The sequence below is a fragment of the Sciurus carolinensis genome, chromosome 13 (genome assembly GCF_902686445.1).
Source record: "Sciurus carolinensis chromosome 13, mSciCar1.2, whole genome shotgun sequence".
NCBI classification, from domain to species: domain Eukaryota; kingdom Metazoa; phylum Chordata; class Mammalia; order Rodentia; family Sciuridae; genus Sciurus; species Sciurus carolinensis.
The window spans coordinates 5481003-5502256 of record NC_062225.1 but is presented as its reverse complement, the minus strand read 5'-3'; the positions used below and the strand labels follow the sequence as shown (position 1 = coordinate 5502256).

Genomic DNA, 21254 nt, shown 5'->3' with positions numbered 1-21254 from the left:
CTGGAGGCTGGACACCGCGCGGCGGCCGAACCCGAGCGCAACTTTCCCAATCAGCCCGCAAACTTCGAGGCGCGGCGGCGGCGCGGAGCGCAGCTCCGGGGGCCAGCGCGGGCTAGCGGCGCCTCCATACCCGGGGCGGACGCCGCGCCTCTGTCGCCCCCTCTCCTGCCCCGAGGGCGCGGGGCCACGGCGGCGACAGCGGGGGTCCCGGGCGCTCCCGGCCGCCCCAGCCTCCATCGCGGCTCCCCGCGCGCTCATTGGCCTAGGCGCGGCCACCGCTGGGGGAGGCGTCCCCGGCCGCGCCCCTACCCCCGAGCCCGCCCGGGAAGGGGCGGAGGGACGCGGCCCCGCCCTGCACGGTGGCCTGGCGCTGGGCCACCGCTACCCGGCCGGCCCCAGGGAGGCCACGCGGTCTGCGGTTTCACCCACTCGCCCGCGCAGGGTCGGGGCCGAGTGACCGGGGGACTGGGGAAGCCGAGAGGAAGGGAGTGGCGGCCACGCTCTCTGCAGGGAGTCGGGGCTCCGCTTCCTCCAGGAGGGGTGCCGGCCCTGGCCACCGCCGGCCCGCCCCGCCCCGTGTGCCGGCCCACGCAGGTGGCCTGCGGAGGATCCGGGAAGCCCTCTCTCCAGGGGTTATTTCCCGCAACCCTCAGCCCTGGGCCGGAGACTGAACTTGGCCCTGATCTGGACCCTTCGAAAACGGAGAAGTTGATATCCAAAGTTCTTCAGTTTTGAAAACCTGCGTGCGCTCAGGGCCTGGGGAGGAAGCGCAGGCTTTGGCACTAGATTCTAAGGAACTAAGTTCAAGTCCTGACTTTGCCATGTGACCTTGGTCGAGTCAGGGACTCCAGCCGCTCCCTCCGCAAAGGACCGATCTGCCTTTCCGGCTGTGCGGAAGCGCTAAGCGTCTGCAGAGTGTCCCGCCGGGCAGCGCGAGGGCGTGCTAATGAGTTTGCGGATGGTTTTCTTCCTGCCGGGGGCTCTGGTAGAAGCGAAGCCGCGCAAAGGAAGGAGAATCAAGGAGAGGACGGGGCGTGGCAGGGCGGAGCCCGGGATGCTCGGGGCGGGGCAGCCGCGGGGCTGGAGGGCTGGACCCTCGACTCTCTGCTGCCCCCGAGTGGGCGCCGCGCGCCGCGGCTGTCCTCGCAGAAGAATTTGGAGGGCGGGAAGCGCCAGATGCTGCGCACATGAAGGCACACCAAATCCTTCTGCTTACTGTCTTAGCGCAGGAGAAATCTCAGCGTCGCTCCTCGCCTGGGGTGTGAACCCCATTTGGACCTACGGCATGAACAATTGCAGCTGCATTTCGGAGTCTTTGCTACCATTTGGCCATTCATTCAAGCGCCCTGTACTTTGTGCCAGGGGCTGAGCTGGGGGCTCCTGGAGGGGTGACAGGCTGCTTCCTGCGGCTGCTGAGGGCCCTCCTGGCACTCGTGTTTCTGGTCCAAGCCTTTGGGTTTACTCGTGATCCTTCAAGGCTCCCCCAGTGGGCGTTCCTCTCCCCCGGACTGTACAGAGAAGCAAACTGAGACCCACAGCGTGAAATGCCCAGCAGGGCGCGGGTACGCGCAAGTCCTGGGGGATTCTGGAGCGGATGCTTTCCGGGTGGAAACTGACGCGGAGAGGCGCTGCACAGTCCAACCTAGTTCACGTGACTTAAAAGCATTATTTTTTAGTTGTAGGTGACACAATACCTTTATTTTGTTTTTATGTGGTGCTGAGGATCGAACCCAGTTCCTCACCCTGCTAGGTGAGTGCTCTACCACTGAGCCACAACACCAGCCCCGGAGCTGGGTGACATTTTTAAAGAATTATTAATGCGTAGCTTTTATTTAATTGGATGCAGTGAATCCCCACTCACCAAGGCAAGGGGGTCTAGGCAGAGAGGCCGAGGATCACCAGCGAAGAGGACGCTGCATGGGCATCCAACTTGCTAACATGTTTAAAAGTCCAGGAAGAGTAAAGGGGCTCTTGCAATCTGATTTACATACTGGAGTGCAGAGCAGAAGGTAGTCCATGTCCCAGTTAGTTACCACAGGTCCTAAGTCCACCTCCTGGTTGAGAGTCCAACAGTACTTAACCTTTCCAAGCCTCACTTTCCTCATCCATAAAATGGGAATGATAATCCACTTCTTCAAGGGCTTGCCTAGGATTGAATGTAAGAGAAGTAGCATGGGACCGGGCTCTGATGGCCCTTCACGGTGTACCCTCAGGGCCCAGCTGTGCGGGGTGACAGATGTGCCCAGCAAGGCAGAGAACTGAACCTGCAAAGGAAACCAACTCGGGCTTCTCCCGAGGCTGGCAGCCAGCCCTGCTCCGGTGCCTCAGTTTCCCTGTGCTCCTGAGCACCTTCCAGTCCCAGCAAAAGCTCAGTGACGGGCTGTAAACACTGAGCTATAAACGAGACATCGATCCCCTGCTCTGTGGTGTAAAATATTAACGATGCCTAAGTGGCTGGCAGGTCTGAGAGCAGAACGTCCGCTTGAGATCCGCGGCCGGGCTGCAGGCCTAATGGATGGGCCGGCTCCCAGCTCACTCCTAGCTTGGGCCTGTCAGCTCTGGGGCTGGCCCGGGCCCCCGAAGGTCCTGTCACATTCCCCTGCCCCAGGCCCTGGACAAGGGTGCCCAGAGAAGTCCCAAGTCCCGTGTGTCCTCCCCCGCCATGAAGTGCCCGGCCAAGCCCTCCCAGCAGCCTCTGGCTGGCCCCGGGGGACGTCTGTCCTGGCAGGCATCCGCCCTTCCCAGCAGGCTCCCAGCGCGGAGGGCTCTGCAGCTGGGGTAAGGGCTGCCTTGGCGGTGGGGACAGACGAGGGCCGTGTGGGGGTGGCCAGGGGAGCCAGGGCTGTGAGACTGCCCTTGAAGACCCTCAGGGGCGCCCTGCATCCTGGTCTCCTTCAGGAAGTTGTCAGGGAAAGGCGCTGGGGGTCTCCGAGCCCGGCTTGCACCCCACGCCCAGGTCTGTTCTTCTTGCCCGGAAGGCGGAGGCAGCCAGGCCAGTGCTGCCTCTGGGAAGCCACCCAGGCTCAGCGGCCCAGTGGGCGCCTTCGCCCAGTGCCCACTGCCTCTGCTGCCTGGGCCGCCGTTCCTCCCAGCCCTGTGGCCGTCTGCGCCATCTCCACCCCTGTTGTCCCATGCTCCTCTGTCACCACAGCAGTGGCGTCTGTCCCCGAGTCAGGGGGCCTCTGAATCTGGCTGCCATTCACTGGTCCCTCCATGCTGCTTCTTGGTCCTGAACACCTGGCTGCCCGAGAACTTCAAGGGGTCTTCTGACTCTCGCGGGAGGGATTGAGGAACAGCCTGGACTCATCCCTGAAAGCAGCCCAGCAAGCTGGTCCCGTCTTAGCTCTCCTGGGGGTGGGGGACAGCCCCCAGTTCCAAAGCATTCTACTGGGCCAAGCAGACATTAGCCAATTTATTTGTCCGTCTCATATTTCATAGAAACCAGACAAGAATGCCGCATCCCAAGGAACGCCTCGAGGACCCTCCCCATGGATGTCCCCACGATGTCCCAGGCACCGCAGACTCAGCAGATCTAAAGCTGACCCAGCTTCCCCAATCCTGTGCCGCCCCCAGCCTCCCAGCTCTGTGCCTCAGACCCTGGAATCCACCTGTCCTCACCTCTGCCCATCAAGCCCTGGCACCGTGCCCCCTTGTCCACCCCACCCCCACAGCCCAGCCGCAGGGTCTCTCCTGGACCCGACGCTGATCCCTGGGGCCTCTCTCTCCCCACCTCTCTCCTCTCCTCCTGTCTCCTTATCACCTCAAGGTACAGATCGGATCTCGTCCCTCCTGTGTAGCCTCCAGTGGCCCCCGACTGAACCCTGGCTGCTCTGCCTTCCCCACGACCACCCCAGATTTGGTAACTACCCTGCTTTCTCCTGTAGCGCCCCTGCCAGGCTGCTGCACGCCGCCCTCCACTGCCACCATGATGGGCTCATGGATAGGAGCCAGAACAAGTAGATCCCTCTGTGAGACTGTCTCTGGGACAAACAGGACACCTATGGGAGCTAAGTGATTACCTGCTCCCAGGTGGGAGCAGGGAGACTGGCAATGTAGTCACCCAGGAGGAAAAAGGGAAGAGATAAAAACAGGTCTGGTGGCCGTGTTTGTGCCTGGATCCAGCTATGCCTGATGACACGTTCAAACCTCTACTTTTCAGTTATAGTGGCTTAAGCCAATGTAAGTTGGGTCTCTGTCCCTGGCAACCAAGAGGGTCTTAATTAGTGCAAAATCCCACAAAAAGGCCCCGAATGAGAGTAGGTGACATCTACTGAGCCCGTACTGTGAGCCAGGTGTTTGAACAAAGCTCACCTCACTCACAGCTGCGGATGAGGTGGGGGCTTGAGAAGAACAAGAAACCAAAGCACAGAGTGACTGATACTTGGCTTTGGGGCCCACAGGCCAGCTCCTGGACCTGCCGTTTCCGGTTGTCACGGCCAGTTCGCCTCCCCCTTGCGCATGCGCCCTGACCATCTTCGCAGCGAGCCGGCGCCCTCCCACCTCCAGGGCGGTCCTCGCCCCTGTCTGCCCTGGGCCCTGCCGCCCTCTCCTCCCGGCTCCCAGCTCGTCCCTCCACATCTGGGTCTCAGCTTCCATGACACCTCTGCCCTCCTGCGCTGCACCCCCGACTCGTCTCCGCCGGGCCCTCTTCCCCTCTTTGCAGCCGCCCCTGTGTGAACGTGGGGTCGCTCCTTGTGCGTTCATTTATGTCCCTGCTCGGGGCTGTGAGCTTCCCGAGGGGACGGGTGTCACCTGCCTCAGATGAATATCTCTTTTAATTAATGGGATGCCAGAGGATTCCTTTCCCTATTAGTCTGGCAGAAGCGGGCTGGTGTCACCAGAGCAGGGGACCAGGAGCGCAGGGCTGAGCCCCCACTCCATCCCTGACCTGTTGTGGGCTGGCCCCAGCACACCGCCTCTCTGAACTTTCCTTCCCCTCCTGCAAAATGGTGGCACTGGTGACATTCACCTGCTTGTTGCACGGTGGGCTGTGGATGTGGACTTCTCAAGAAGGCACGTGGGACCTTGTTCCTACAGGCACCTCTGAGCCAGGAGCTCCTGGGAGTGACCCCAGAGAGTCCAGTTATCTTATATGTATGGTGTCTCCTGTGACTTCCAGTCACCCACAGGGCACACAGAACCCGTGCCCAGTCTCTGCTCCAGCCATCTTCAGATGAAATCCAGAGCTTTCAGGCTACAGGTAACAGGAAACTCTCATTGCTCTGGCTTACACCAACAGGAACCCTACCTTGTGGCACAATAAAAACCCAGCAAGAGGGTGACTCCAGGGCCAGCCAACTTACATACAACCACCTGAGTTCTCACATCTACCTACGTTGCCAGTCTCAGAGCACCTACTGTGTCCACAGCTTGCTCCCCTCATTATCACAAGATGGATGCCTAATTCCAGACATCACATCCTGATGTGAAAATGTTCCCTCTTGAGTGTCTCAGGAAAACCCCCTTGTTTGATTGGCTAGAACTAAATCAGTAGCCAGCAAGGGGAGTAAGGCCACCGCTGTCGCCCTCCACCGGGAGCCAGATCCCTGAATGACTGCATGAAACAGAACCTCCCACCAATCTGGGACAGTCACTCGAGCTGTTAAGAGGAAAAGAAATAAACTTTGTTCTTTTAATGCCTTAAGGAAAGAGATGAGATGAGGTGGGAACTATTGATTTTGAAAACAGATGTGGGAGAGAGGTGGAGATAGTGGATTTTGAAAACTGTTTCACAGCGTTAGAAAAGAAAATTGCTTTTGGACCAAACAGAAGAAATAAGATGTAGCGAAAATCATTTTTCAAAGATTTTTTTTAAGATTTCTCAATCAAACATTGTCAAAAAAAGTAGCCTCAAGTGAGAGAGAGAGAGAGAGAGAGAGAGAGAGAGAGAGAGAGAGAGAGAGAAAGCCGAGACTTTTATACCCAGAGAGGACCTGGATTGCAGAATGCAGAACTAACTGGGCACAAATGGACCGGACTGACCGCGTCTTCAAGGGAGTTACCATGGCAGGACCAGAAGCCGGGCATTAAAAAGCCTGTGGCTAATCAGGACTTGCAGAAAGCCAGGGCACGTTTTCCTACACCGACTGCACTGGTGGATCTCCAGAGGGCAAGGCTGGGGTCACGCAGGACAGTGGACGGGGCTTTCCCATCCCACCGCAGGGAGCCTGGGTGCCTCAGCGCATGTCTCCTGATTCCAGAGGGGCAGTTGTCGCAGTGACTTTGAGTCACCAGTAGTGAGTTGTGCCATCCACAGCTGTTAGAGTCGCGTTGGGTTGGCAAGCGGCGAGGGCTCAGGAAGGACAGGTGGCTGTGAGTCTCCTCAGTTCCTGGGTTTGATAGGCGGTGACATGGGTCCTTGCTGTGGACACTGCCCATCCTTGTCCTGCCTCCCCTGGGAGGAGGAAGTACCTGACATGCGCAGAAGAAGATGCTGGGCGTGCCTGTGGTTTGTCCCCCACGGCTTGGGTGTTGGAGGCGTGTCTTCAGTGTGGCAGGGCTGAGGTGGGCTCTCCTAGAGGCAGAGCCTGGTGGGAGTTCACTGGGGCACTGGGAAGGGATTAAGTAGGTCTTGTGGGATCTGAGTTAGACTTGTTATAAAAAGAGCAAACTGGCTCCTCCCCACTTCAGCTTCCTGACTCTCTATGTGATCTCTCCCTCTTGCTTGGGCTCCTGCCATGATGCCTTTAGCTATAAGGTGATACAGGGCTGGTGCCATGCTCTTTGTACATTCAGCCTCTAAAACTGTGAGTTAAATAAACCTCTTTTCTGTATGAAGTACTCGGCCTCAGGTATTTTATTATAGTAATGGAAAATGAATGAATGCAAAGGATGTGCACAGATGTTTGCAGGTGGGCAGCAATAAGAGACTACCAACCTCCCATAAAAATCCGTTCTACTCTTCTTCTCTGGTGACAGAGTTGTTACTGAACATGCATAACTTGGGACCACATTTCCAAAACTTCTATGGCCTAGAAGCAGGCCATAGAGGATGTGCTCTGCTATAAAACTACATTTCCCAGCTTCCTTTGTGGATGGAGCTGGCCAAAGGGATGTAAGGAGAGGGCTCTGGGTAGGACTTCTGGGAAACTGCATGAGGAAGTGGGGTGGGCTCCACTGCACTCCACCTCTTCTCCCTTCTCCTTTCTGGGATGGGGTCATGCTGGATGTCCCTGTGGTCATGGAAGAAGGACTCTGATGAATGGAGAGGCCAAGCTAAACCTAACAGCCACTTGCTCTGGATTTCCATTGTAGGAGGAAGCATGTCTCATGCGGTTCCCTGTTAGGTTTTCTGTTCATGAAGCTACAACCCGTCTTATACAGACTGGAGGAGAAGCGGAGGCTTGAGAGTCGTGTCCCAGTGTGCCCCACTGGCCAGAGGCAGAGCGGGGTTCGAGTTCCCCAAAGGCAGCTGCATAGACAGCTCACTGGGGTGTCCCTGCCCCCCGTCCCTCTCCTGCCCTGGCTGCCCTGCTCCTTCCCAGGACCCCCTCTTCCTTGCGGGTTGCAGGTCTCAGGAATGGGAATTTCCTCCCCCAGGCTCAGTCCTTCTCGCCACCCCAGATTGCTCCTCCCTGAAGCCAGGTGACGCTTTCTTGACCCCAGTCCTCCTCAGCAGCTCTGGGCCAAGTTGTCAGCCTTTCCTCTCTGGTCTGTCGCTCAGGCATGCTGTCTGAAGTCAGGACAGGGGAGGGCCTGGGGGACGGTGTGGCCTGGTGGAGGTGGAGGCAGAAGGACTGGAGAGACCCCGTGAAGCCCGCAGCGCTGGAACGTCCCAGACGCAAGGAGGAAAACTGAGTCCCCAAGGCTCTGATGATACAGAGATTTTTTCATCACTTATGTTTATAACAAAGTCGTACACCGTTGAGATTGTTCTAGAACCACAGCATGTGTAGTGGGTCCTATGCAGGCTTGGCAGTCAGACCGCCCAAGTTCAAAACTTGGTTGTTCCCCTTACCAGCTCTGTGACTTTGGCCAATCAACTCAGTCTTGAAATGGCTCAGTTTCTGAAACTATAAAATGGGAAGGACAGCAGCACCTGGGCCTCAGAGTGAGTGTGAAGGGGAAATAAGTCACTGTGTGTCCATTTGAGGGACTCAATAAGGCTGCACTCTCTGCTGTCATTGCAGAGAGAGGGTTCCTTGGGCATCCTAATGGCACACTCAGGGACCAAGCAGGAACACAGATGAGTCTGAAAAAATCTGCATTTTTCACTGTAGAAGCACCTTTCCCTCCTGACCCTCTTCAATCTACAGAAGCAAAGTTCCCACCATGGTAGAACAGCTGGTATCAGACTAATTTTACTACTGAAAACAACAACTATAAAACCTGGACAGAACATGCAAAGTCACTCTATGAGGGCACCAGAGAGCAAGTAACAAGGGACCATGACCCTTGAGAGAAGGGAACCATGCTACAGTCTATGAATAAGGAAACACTGAAATAGACCTGCCCTAACAGAAGTCAGAGCAAACCTTAATGGGATCGGGGTCTTTGTCGGGAATTTAGCTGCTTGCCCAGACTTTTTACGGGAAGATAAGTCAGAGCCTCTACAATGCAGTCACGATTTCCAGCATGTGATTGAAAATTGATAGACACGAGAAGATGGAAAAACTAGATGATCGTGAACTCTACAGAAAGAGAAGCCACAGAAGATCCAGATGTGGGAGTTAGCAGATAAGGACTTCAAAACAACTCTGGTCAATAGGTTTTCAAAACAGAAAAAGAAAAGGGCAAAATGAATGAGAAGGTCAAGTTTAAATTTTAATAGAATTGGGATCTTGTATTGGTTAATGTTTGGGGAAGTAGAACTACTTTGAAGGATATGGAATCTAGGTTTTATTTTAAGAATGAGACCCATATACACTTGTGGGAGCAGGGACAAGGTCTACCGAAGGCTGTTCCTGGGCATATGCATGGGGTGGCGGTAGGTCAATAGGAGGAGGAGGTGGGAAGAAAGCTTGGACAGGAAGTGAGAGAAGTCAGAGTATATTGGAGCTCAAAAGGACAAGCTGGGACCTGAGTCTGTCTCTGACATTGCTTGGATGTTGAATGTCCCCCAAAGGCCCCTGTGTTGACGGCTTGGTCCCCCCAGCCCCACCCCATGGCTTTATTGGGAGGTGGTGGGACCTTTAGGAGATAGAGCCCAGTGGGAGGAAGGAGATCACAGAGTGTGCCCTTGAGGGGAATATTTGAACCCTAGTTCCCTCCTCTTCCTCTCCCTTTGCTTTCTGGCAGCTATGAAGTGAAAAGGCCTCCTCTGCCCCATGTTCCCACAGGCCCAAAGTGACAGGGCCAAGTAACCATGACCATGCGCTAAAACCTTAAAACCTGCAAGTCAAAACAAACATTTTCCCTTACTAAGTTATCTCGGGTATTTTGTTACAGTAACAGAAAACTGATTATCACAGTCTCTTACTCCTTCCAACCCTGACAGCACAGGTCACCTACCGAAGGAGTCGACACATCTGTAACAGAGCAGTTCTCAACAACAATTAAAAGACACGTCAGGAAACAAGAAAGACAACAGAGGGCAGTAAAGGAGAAAGGAACAAAAAGACATGAGACCAATAGAAAAAAAAAAAATAGCCAAATGGCAGACAATTCTAACCACATAAATAATCACATTACATGTGAATGGCCTAAAAGTGAATGGGGAAAAAAAATGCCCAGGAAAACAAGGGACAAAGTAAAAAAGTCTAACAATGTGTAGTTGGAATCCCCAAAGAAAAGGACACAGAGAGAGAAGAGTCCAGAATTCTAATTTGAAGAAATCGTAATAATAATTAGAAAAATAATTTGAAGAATATAAAATAATAGAAAGTAATAGAAGAATAAAAAATAATTTAAATAATACAATGTAAAATAATTTCCAAAATGAACGCGGGAGATCAAACAGATTCATTAAACTCAACAAACCCTAATCAGGAAAATGGAAAGAAAACCACAGCTGGCCAGAGCATCGTCTAATTGCTGGAAATCAGAGTTAAAGGAAAAACCTTAAAAGCATCCAGAGGAAAAGAGACACATTACGTGCGGGGGAATAATAACACCGGCCATGGTGGACCTTGCCACAAAAACCACAGAGGCCAGACTGGAATGGAGGACCATTTTTCAAAGTGCTCAAAAAAAAAAAAAAAGAATGGTCAACCTAGAATTTGATACCCAGCAAAATGTCTTTCGAAAATGAAGAGTGAATTAAGATGTTTGGAGATACAGACACGTTCCTCAACAAGGACTGAGGAGGTGAGACTCGTCCTGTGGGAACCGATTCTGGGAATAAGTCCTTGCCCAGCCCTGGGAGGACGAGGTCTCCTGCGTCCCGGGCCCCCATCAGGGCCAGTGATCTGTTGAAGGAAAGGAATTTTTTGCTCCTTAATTAAACGGTTCTGGCCCCACAGTTCTTGTGGTCAGGAAAGACTTGGGAGGCATGAGAGGACCCCGCTGTGTGGCCACGTGGGCACGTCCCTGAGTGTCACTGCCGTCTTAAGGGAAGCCTCCCTCTGGTTGCTGGCACCCCTTGCCAGCAAGAAGGTGCCCCTCTGCAGGCCTCCGTCCTCAGTGGGACATATCAAATCCCCACCATCTATACCATGGAACAAGTGATGCGAAGGGACACTTGAGGGCCCCTCATCCTGCCCCCGGCCCCTGGGATGGAAGAGCCCCTTCCCCTCTCACTTGGGACTGGCTATCCTGATGCTGTCCAGGGGAGGTGGCCAGTCCAACCTGCCAGGTGGATAGAGCCAGCTCCACACAGCAGACCTTGGAGTTTCTACAACACCTGCCACTTTGGTCTGCGAGTTTCTTTGGGTGCATTTCTGTTTCTTGGGTGATTGTGTTGGCGAGAGGACAGGGTAAGGATCAGTCAGGAGACACAAGGCAGCGTGACCTGTGCCCTCATCTCCTCGAGCCTCAGTTTCCTCTTCTTCAAAGCCAGGGAACATTCCAGAACCCCAGACCTGCCCCTCAGTATTGCGCACATCCCTGTGACGGTGCCCGGCAGCCGAGGGGCTCTGGGCACCTGCTCACTGGCGCAGCGTTGTCGGTGTTATTTTGACCCGGGAGCCTAGGCTGGAGCCCGGAGCCTGAGGCACCCGGGGAGCGTTGCTGGCTGCCCGGCGTCTGCCTGCTGCCCCTGGCGCTGGCTCCAGTCACATGGGGCCATCAATCCTCAGCTTCTAAGACACTGACGCAAAGTGCTCTCAAGTCACCTCTCGCTGCTGATCTGTGCAGACATCTGGACAAAGCAATTCTTTATTTGAACTCAAGCCGAGGGCCCAGGGGTGTCTCAGGGAATTTCCATCTGGGTCGCTAGGTGCTAGTCTCTCAGCTCCTACGGTGTCTTCTGACGCTCAGAGAGGCATTTATCACAGATGCCCCACGTCAGGTGAGGCAGGTAAATGACCTGGGGTCAGAGTTCAGGGTTGGAAGCAGAATTTGCAGGCTTTGGACGTGAGCCCACTTCCAAGCAGCGGGGTGGCCTCGGCTGGTCCCTCCTGCCGATGGGGGATCTGGGTGACAATAATAATGCCAATGGCTTTGTTCATGGAGTGCTTACTATGTCCTAAGCACCGACGTGTGGAATATTATTTAATCCGCACGACACCCTAAAGGCATAGCCACGTTCCTGTTCACAGTCACAACCAAAGGGACTGGAGGGCTCGCCCCTGGCGTCTCCAGAAGCACTGGGACACCCACTCTTGTGGACACGCAGCATGCCCGTTCCTCAGGGCAGGTCAGCCGTGGGCAGGACTGCTGAGGTCATCATGGAGGAGGGTCCAGCCCAAGGAGACTGTCAGCTAGACCCAGAGCAGGGAAATCGTTTGGGGTTCTTCTCTCACTCCGGAGAGACGTCAGATTCCATACTGAGAAGGGGCCCGGTGCCTGCGCTGGTCCTTCAACAGCTATGTGCTGGCTGTCTGCACAGGCCCTGCCACACAGCCGTCACGGTGGCAGCCAGGACGCCTGGCCTCAAGGGGCTTCTGGTCTAAAGGAGGAGATGGACCATGAGCCAGTTAGAACTGGGTCTGGTGAGATGTGCCAGGAGAGACTCAGGAGGAGCTCCCATCTTAACCTGGGGCCACAGCAGGTTTCCCAGAGGGACCTGGGATGTCTCCAGCCTAGGATGGAAGGTGTGGGGAGATGGGACAGGAGCAGGGGTGGGAGGGGACGGTGGTGGCCAGTACACAGTGGTGGGTCTCAGAACACAGTGGGGAGGCGGGGCCACGAGGCCAGGCTCAGAGGCGGAGGGCTTAATCCCGAGGTGTTCCTGTGCTTTCTCACCCCTGAACTGCAGCGTGACCACAGGAGGAAGGGAGGGTCTCCCGGGGCACCGAGGAGACAACTGAGGCCCAGCGGGGGCTGCGGGGTCACATGGAGGCAAGAGCACAGGATCTCTACTCCTCAGCTGGCCTCTTCCTGCTTGGACATCTAAATGTCTAAATGACACCTGGTGGTAGCATGAGGTGACAGGGAGGAGCTGGCATGGCCCTGTCCCTACCCCCGAGCAGGAGGGAGTGGCTCTCGGTCCCCACGTGCTGTCCCAGAAGGTGCGTGGAGGACAGGCAGGTGGCGATGCCGCCGCCACCCCCGGCTCTTCTCAACACGCACACACCAGGCAAGACTCTGGGGTCCAAACCTGTGAACCGCGCACAGGAAGTTGGGTCAATACGGCCTGCCACCACAGCCAGGAGCAGCTCGCGGCAGCGGATCTGGTGACAGAACTCAGGTGAGACAGGGTATCTCACGCTCGTGGGTCTCGGAGCACCTCTGTGCTGTGGGTCCTGTTCCTCCCTCAGTGCGACCCGGGGTGTCTTGACTCGAGAAAGTCCTCCTGATTCTGGCCCGCAGAGGGCTCCCCTTCCCCTTCCTTCCGATCTTCTCCGTCTTTCCTGGGAGGGCAGGAGGACTGACGGCGCTGCCTTGGCCCGTCTCCTTTGCCTGATGTCACGTACCCGTGGGAACTCCATCTCCGTGACTTCTCTGTGGGTGCGGCTTAGATGCTTGCAGGTGACGGGTGTTGTGAGCATGGGCCCTGAGCAGAGAGGCCACCTGGACGCTGCCCCACGGCTGCCTGCAGCTGGCTTGTCCATTGGTAGGGAGGCTGCCCGCACCAACCCAGGGACCTTGTGGAAGCCTGTCCCCAAAATTCCACGGAAAGGGACAGACCCTGAGCCGTGAACCCCAAACCACACCCGACCCATGTCTACCTGAATCACAGGCCCAACCTGAGATTCTTGGTGGGGGAGGTATCAACAAGCAAACAGGAAAACCTCCATCTAGGACCCAAAGGAGATAGGACTGACCTCAGTCATGTTTAAAACAGCTGAATCCTTGTAGGTTCTGACCACCACCAAGTCGTCCATCAGTCTGCATCTGGCCTGGTCTCAGGGGCCCCTGGTGTGTCACCGCCCCTCCTGGGCCTGGCTCGGGCAATCTGGTCTAGGGGTTAGGAGATTCAGTCCCTCCTGCCATCCCTCCCCAAATTCTCCTGTGCATGCCACGTGAGGGCCCGAGGTGACCTTGCTCAGGCACAGGGACTTACTAGCCTTAACCCAAGCCACAGGAAGGGAAAGGACCAGGGATGACCAGGAAGGTGGGCTCCAACATTGCCACCTGTCACATGCTGACTTCCTGCACCTTAGCCTCACTCTGCCCAGATGGCTTCTTCCATGCCCCTGAATACTGGGCCACCAGAAGTCACCAGACCTACATGTCACAGCCTCTGTCCCCCAGATGAGGGGTCACTCACTGTCTACAGTCCTTGGAAGGGATCCCATTGGCCAGCCCAGGTCTGGGCAGTGGGTATTCTGGCCTCGACTGGCCGTAACTCTCTCTCATGGCTACCAACAGTCAGAACAGGCCACTTTTGGAAAGTGGGTTGGTGCTTTGCTGGCTAGAATTGACAACGGAAGCTTGCTGTTGACATCACAGGCCGGCTCGGAGGCTGGCTGCAGCTGAGGGCCCAAGCGGGCCTTGGAGCTCTGGTCCTGACTGCCTCTGTCTGGGCTTTGGGCTCCAGGTCCCACCTCTGAGCCAGTGACCGCGGACGCCACGTCTCTAGTCCCAGCCCTGCACGTGGCCCCTGCCGCCTGGCACTTCCCCTGGGATGCTTCAGGTGTCCCGAGATTCAACGCCCCCACCACGCTCCCACCGTGCAGGACCGGTGGGCTTGTTTTCCACCACAATAAATATCCCTCCGTTCTCCTGGGTGCTCAGGACGCAGCCCCGGCTGTATCTGACCCCAGATGCCCCTTCACCCCTCTGCCTGCCTGCTGCTCGCCCCCAACCTGCATGCCAGCCAGCCCGGGGCGTGGGGGTGACACAGCGCCCTGCATCCTCCTCACCCCTGAGCCTTGTTCTACCGGCAGCGCAGGAGGGTCCTCTCCCTGCCCATCACCCCCATCTCTGGCTTTGGCTCTGCTGTCCCCTGCCTAGACCACTGTCCCCTGGGCGTCCTCTCCCCTGTCAGATCTTTATTCAACTGCAGATTCCCTCCGGGCCCGCCCTGGGTGCCGCGTCCCCTCCCCCGTCCGGTAACGGTTCCGTCACTCTATCGCCTTTTAATACATCATTTATTTATCAGTTTCACTTTATAGCCTCGAACTCTAGAGGGATTCTGGGCTGTGAGATCCCCGCAGGGATAGGACAGCCCCTGCTGAACAAGGAGTTCCGTGACTTGTGGAGTGAGCGCCCAGTCGAATGCCCGGGGCCGGGCCTTAGGCGTGGGCCACCGGAGAGACCAGGGCCAGCCCAGCAAGCTCCCGGGACTGGGCTCCGTGACCCCAGTGCCCCAGTGCAGAGGTCCCCCTGCAGCAGCAGCCACAGGCTCAGGCCACGCTCAGGTTCCAGTCGCTGTGTGCTGGCCTGTCCTCTGTGTTGGTCCTGGGACATGGGACATGGTTGTGAGGACTTCACACTGGCAGATGCTGTACAGGGGACATGGGCAAATCTTCCCTAGCATCCTGCTGGGTGTCGAGGGAAGGGGAGCTCAGAGTGGCGCTATTGGTGACCCCTGGGTCATCTCACCGCACAGTCAGGGCCAGGACACCATGCTGCCTGCCCAGACCTCACCCCACACAGAGATGGCTCTTGGAGGGCACTGGGGAACAGGGCCAGCCGGGAATGAGCTGCAGGAGAACTTGTCTACCCACACGAACTTGGCTTCACCCCCACGCCCGCCATGGCAGTGGTGGTCTCTGGCTGGAGGCCTGTCCACAAACCCATTTCAGCGTCGGCTTTCCCTGTCACCTCGTGATCCCCATGTCCTCCCCTCCCCTCCCATCTGCAGCACTTCAGGGGACCCTGGGGAGCAGCGGCTGGATTGACCCTGCAGCTCAATCACTCCGGTTCTCCTCCTCCACCAGTGGACATGACCCTGGCTGTAGTCAGATATGAGGGATGCCGGAACCCCAGCTCCCAGGCCCCTCCCCAGAGTGGCCACAGGCAGGGCCAAGATGTCAGGTCTGTGGCAGGAGATGGGTGGGGGTTTGGGGAGAACCGGGTGAGAGGAAGCCCTGAGTTGGCCTTTTCAAGTTTGCAGTTTGGAGACAATTAGGAGCTGAATTATTCAAGATGCCCGGGGCAGAGGCTGTTTTTAAGAAAGCATGAGTAAGCAGGGTTTGCTCACAGCAGCAACGCAGGATCGAAAGCAATCAATTGCCATAATGCCTGTAAATATTTACCCAGCTTGATTGTGAATGTGTGCGCCAGCTGTGGACTTGACACCAGAGACCGTGCCCGACACACCCTACCCAGGCTGGCCGCTGATGCACGGCTGCAGCCCCCTCCCTGCCTGCCCCTGCTCCCTGGCCCCCAGGCCTCATCTGTAGAATGGGCTGGTGATGCCCACCGTGGCACAGGGGAGTCCAGGACAGCACCCGGGGTCAACACCAGCCAAACTGGCCTTTACCTAGCAGCAACAAAGGCGGAGGCAGACGCCTGGAGCGCTGGTCTTACCCCAGATCCTTGGCTTAGTTAAAACACAGGCTCCATGCATGTCTCCGGAGAGGGGCACTCTGAGTACCAGCCCGGGAAGCATGAGGAGGTGGGGTGGGCCACAGGCCGAGCACCCACTGAGACTGACTGCAGCGTTAACTGGGCACCAACTCTGGCACGGCATGCCTGTGCAGATCGCTGGGTCTTATTTAATCCTTGCAGCAGCCCAGAGAATTAAATTCCTCTGTTTTAAAGATGGGGAAACCGAGGCTCAGAGAGGAGAAGTGCCTTTCCCCAGGTCACATGGCGGTACGTGGCAGAGGATGACCACAGGCCCTGGTCTAGGAACCACGTCAGCATTCCCTCCTTTTCCTCCCACCTGGCTACCAGGTGCCCTGCCCCTTCCTCCAAGGTGGGAGCCAGCAGTTCCTCCGCCCACAGTTCTGCTCTGAGGGGCCCTGCAGCCGGGCTGCCTGTGGTCAGGGGTCAGACCCTGAGAACCTCTGAGTGTGGACCGAGATGCTGCTGCAAGAGCAGCACCTGGTCTCTACCACACACAAGCGCACGGACCACAGACGACCTGAAGGTGGTGAAGGCGTGCGCGCATGCACACGCATGTGCACAGCTCAGCCAGCGCGCTGTGGCTTCCGCCTCCCCACAGACCCACCTCAACCGCATCCCTGTGAAATCAGTGCTTGGAAATAGCTCAGTCGCCCACTGAGTGCCTGTCACCCTCCCCCAGGTGCTGAGACAGAGCCCACAGCCTGCGCCCCTCCTGTTTTGCAAGCTGCGACACCCAGCCTGAGACAGTCACTTGGCAGCAGAGGAAAGAGCACTGTCCTGGGGGTCCCCGGCCTGTAGAAGCCACGTGCAGCTCACGTTTTCTTCCCAGGCCTGTTGCCCCGTCTGCCATGAGAGCTCAGACGGTCTGAGATGAAGCGTGGGGGAGCTCGGGAAGGGGTGGAGGGCACCCTTGGGTGGGGCATTTCCCCTGTCCCAGGAAGCTTGAGGGCAGGAGTGGATTTGAGAGCCTCATGGGGGAGCCACAGGGATAAACTGTGCCTCGGTCCTTGCCTCTGCCCTCTTCCCTTTAGAAGGGGCTGGGGACTTGGAGTCCCTGTCTACAGGCTGACATCAGGTCCCCAGATATACCCAGTTCTGGCTTGGCCCTGACATACCAACCACAGCAGGTTTCCAGGTGTGTTTGGGGTGAGGGAATTAGAAAGGCTCTGAGAGGTGGAAGAAGAAGAGGGAAGGCTTCCCTGACTCCTTCCTTGGTTTCAACTTGCCCCAAGAGCACACCTGTTCTGTGCCAGGTGTAGGTGCTTCCTAAATATGTCCTGGATGGGTAGATGGGCGGGTGGTGTGTGGATGGATGGGTGGATGGGTGGATGGATGGACAGATGAATGGATGAGTGGACGGGTGAATGAGTGGATGGATGGGTGGATGGGTGGATGGATGGATAATTGGATGAATGGATGGACAGATGGGTGGATAGATGAATGGATGAGTGGATGGGTGAACGAATGAATGGATGGGTGAATGAGCAGATGGATGGTTGGATGGATGGATCATTCCCTCTGTCATTCCCACAGTGTCCCCCTGGAAGGTGGAGGTGACAGTGCCAGCCACTTTGCAGGATTAGCCAGAGGCATAGTCAGGAGTACCAAACCTGCCCCACCCAGAGCACACTCTGCTCACTCCAGCCCCCTCCCTGACTTGCTCATCCCTTTGCTCTGGCCACAGGAGGTGCTTAGAAGCTGCACATCTCCCTCTGCCGCGGGGCAGCCCCACTGTGTTTGGAGCAGGAGACAATGTGAACCTCCCTCTGACCCAGGGACGCTTGCTGTGTGATAGTCCTGCTCTCAACCAGACCCCAGTGCTTCAGGAGACTCCTCAGTTCCTCTGCAAATGCCTCCTCTTACTGGGCTCTTCTTTTTTTCTTTCTTAAAACATAGAGGTGGCGTTACCATGAGAAATCCTAAAAAAACCCTCTACCTTTCCTTCCTTTTAGTTTTCTTAAAAACCTCCAATTTTGGAGGTCACACAGCTGGGCTGCACATTATTAGTCTCCCGCTAGCTTTGCTGTGCCTCTGAAGTGTGGGTTATGATGCCAACAGTTGCCTAGGTTACTCTACAGGGACTTGAAGACCACTTGTTCTGAAAACATGGACCCTTCCCTCTGGCCTAGAGGTGACTGATGGGTGACTGGCACAGGAGGACAAGGCTTGGCCAGTCTGCTTGCATGTTGTCTGTCTCCTTTGTTGACCATCTTAGAAATGTCTTGTCCAAACCTGTAACACAAGATTGACCTGCCTCGTCTCTCTCATTCCTTTCCAGTCTAAGACACAGACCAGCCTCCAGGGCCAGAGCCACCAAATCATGAAAGGAGTGAAAGAGGTGGCCTCCGAGTTCTTGGAAGCTCTTTCCCTGTTCCAAGGAAAGACGTGACTCTTCCTCCTTTTGTTGGCCCCCGCCCCACCTTTCCTACCCTGAGCTGACCCCCAGCCCCCGGAAACGAGAAGCTGATCTGCGAGCACAGCTCCTGCGTCTCCATTCTTCCACTGGAAAACATCTCTCTCCCCAACACATCCCTGAGACATTGTGTTTCCTGTGGGATGGGCTCGGAGCTGGGCTTGGTGACAGTGGTGTGACAGTCTCGTGAGCTTTCACCCTGCTGGTTGCACTGTGGTCAGCACCCCCACCATCATGGCTGCTTCCTCCTTCCTCCTGCTCGCTCCCTTGCTCCTGACTCGTGGACCTCCTCGCGGAGCTCCTGTGTGGTCTCTGTCCCTGCTTCTGTCCCCACATTCTCGTCACTGCTTAGGCCTGATTCCTCCTGTACCCTCCTCTGGGGGCCAACTGTCAGCACCAGAGGTGGAGGCATGACCTCCCCAGCATGGCTGTACCTTGCCTGGAAGGGAGGCAGGGAGCTGCTCCTCTACGGGCCCCAGCCAGGACATCTTCCCCCACAGCTTGCCCCAGGCACTGCCTGTCACTCAGCCGGCCTGTCACTGTTACTCGAGCCCGGCTCCAACCTCCAGACCAGAGGTCTACCAGGCTGTGGTCCCCAGGCTTTCATAACCCCCCTCACATTTCCCCCCAAATTGGAAAAGGCCATGAAAGCACCATCTTTCATTTACAATATAGGGGCATTGGATATATTTTTTGAACGAACCCAACTTCTCAGCATTTTCAGCATTATTTCAAAAGAGAATGAAGAGTTGAGTCCATCTATCCATCTACCCATCCACCCATTCACCCATCCACTCATCCATCTACCCATCCACCCATTCACCCATCCACTCATCCATCTACCCATCCACCCATTCACCCATCCACTCATCCATCTACCCATCCACCCATTCACCCATCCACTCATCCATCTACCCATCCATCCATCCATCCACTCATCCATTCACCCACCCACTCATCCATCCATTCATCCATCCATCCACTCATCCATCCATCCACCCACTCATCCATCCACTCATTCATCCATCCACTCATTCATCCAGCTAGTTTACTGGCAAAGTCCATTCATAGCCTATTTCCCACCATTTCACCTCAGAGGCTCCCCAGACTGGGCCGTAGGTGGGGAGCCCTGATCTGTGTCCAGGGAAGCATCCTAGATGAGATAACTGAGGACTTCCCTCCACCTCCCCCAACTCTGTCAGGTGTCAATCAGGAGACCCACCCTGAACCTGTCCCTTCATCCACACACAAATGCAGAGGACAGCAAAAGACTCTCTTAAGCAGCATCCTGGGACCACCCACCTTCCTGAAGCCTCTGCAGGTGACATGGAATGAGGCTATTGTCACTGTAAACCACATGGAGCCCTAGTGACCAGAGCAGAGATCTCACGGGCAGCAAGGGCTCAGCTCAGGGCATCCCAGATGAGAGGTGGCAGCCTGAGAATGCCAGATCCCTGTGTCCAGAAGCCCCAAAGGTGTGAAGGGTGTGGTCAGAAAATGCAAAGCCTGTGACACAATGTTAAAATGGTCTCCGGAGATGGCCATGTTGGCACTTGCTGCCCCTGGTGGGGAGATGGGGAAAGCCTGTCCAGAGAGCTCCTGCAGGCAGGGAGGCAGGGCGGGTTTGGTCCCTGTCCTGGGAGAGGACTGCAGGCCAGTGGGATCCCAGATCCCCAGCCTGGGGGCTCCAAGCACTCAGCGACCCAGCATCGTTCTGCCTTTCCCTTGAGTAGCCCCAAGTGTGGCGCAAGATATGTTTCCTCCCATCCCGGACATATGGACGCCGTTCCAGTCTCCCTTCCTTCACCCAAAGGTCCGCCAAAGCCCTCTTCCTCAGATGGCAGGGACCCCCAAACATGCACACCATGCCAGGGGAGGGGTCTGGTGCCAGGGAGGTGGTGATGGGGCTGGAGGTCCCCCCGTCCGGGTGGGTAGCTCCTGAACACTTCGTGGACACTCCCCTGCCCACCTCATCAGCTGGTTGAGTCCACCCTTCCTGCCCACCCTCCTGCCCATTGGATCTGTGTGGAGGCAGGCCTTGAGGGAGGCCAGGTGGGCAGAGGCTGGAGTGGGGGACACAGCTGCCTTCTCTGTCCAGGGAATTGGACTGCTGGCTAAGGAAGAATGCCCAACTCCTCACATTGGCTCTTAATGAACTCCAGCTCGTTAGCAAGGGCCTGGGAGATGCTCAGAGCCAGGAAGTGCCCAGGATCTCCCAGGACTCAGAAAGGAGGGGCTAGGGTCAGAGTTACATGGAGGTAAGACCAGGCACCCCACACCTGGGAGAGAAATCAGGGGATGAATAGCTGGCCCTTGACCTTGAAAATCACCCTTCTGAGTCTCCTTTTCACAGACAAGTTAACTGAAGCCCAGAAAGGGAGATGCCCCAGCTCAGGGCCGTGAAGGTCCCCAGCAGCACCAGCCCAGACACTGGCTGTGAGGGGTAGCACTGCTCTGGTCCTTGACTGACACTGGTACAACCCTCAAGAGTACCCTCTGTGATGTCGGATTGATGGACATATGTCCATCCATATGGTGGATTGATGGATGAGGATGGTGGATGGATGATGGAGACTCAGGGAGACGGAGGGGTCACACACCAGTACGGAGCACCCACACCAATCCAGGAGCCCATCTTGCTAGTGAGATGAAGCCCAAGGCCACCTTGGCGGGCTGAGCTTTCCATGGGCGCCTGGCAGAGCCATCTCCATGACCTCGTTGCACCTATGACCACTTCACAGGTGAGAAACAGGCTCAGAGGGGTTAGAATTTGCTTTGCATGGAGCTGTGAGAGGCAGAGATGAGATTCTGTTTTTAAAGCTGTGCAAATAAAGCCTAAAGA

General features: G+C 56.3%; 1 protein-coding gene across 7 annotated transcripts in view; it reads right to left on the bottom strand.

Moving 5' to 3' along the window:
• The window catches only part of Kcnip3 (potassium voltage-gated channel interacting protein 3), a 74882-nt gene that overhangs the window by 31575 nt on the left and 22053 nt on the right, over positions 1–21254 (bottom strand). The gene's annotated exons all lie outside the window — the stretch shown is intronic.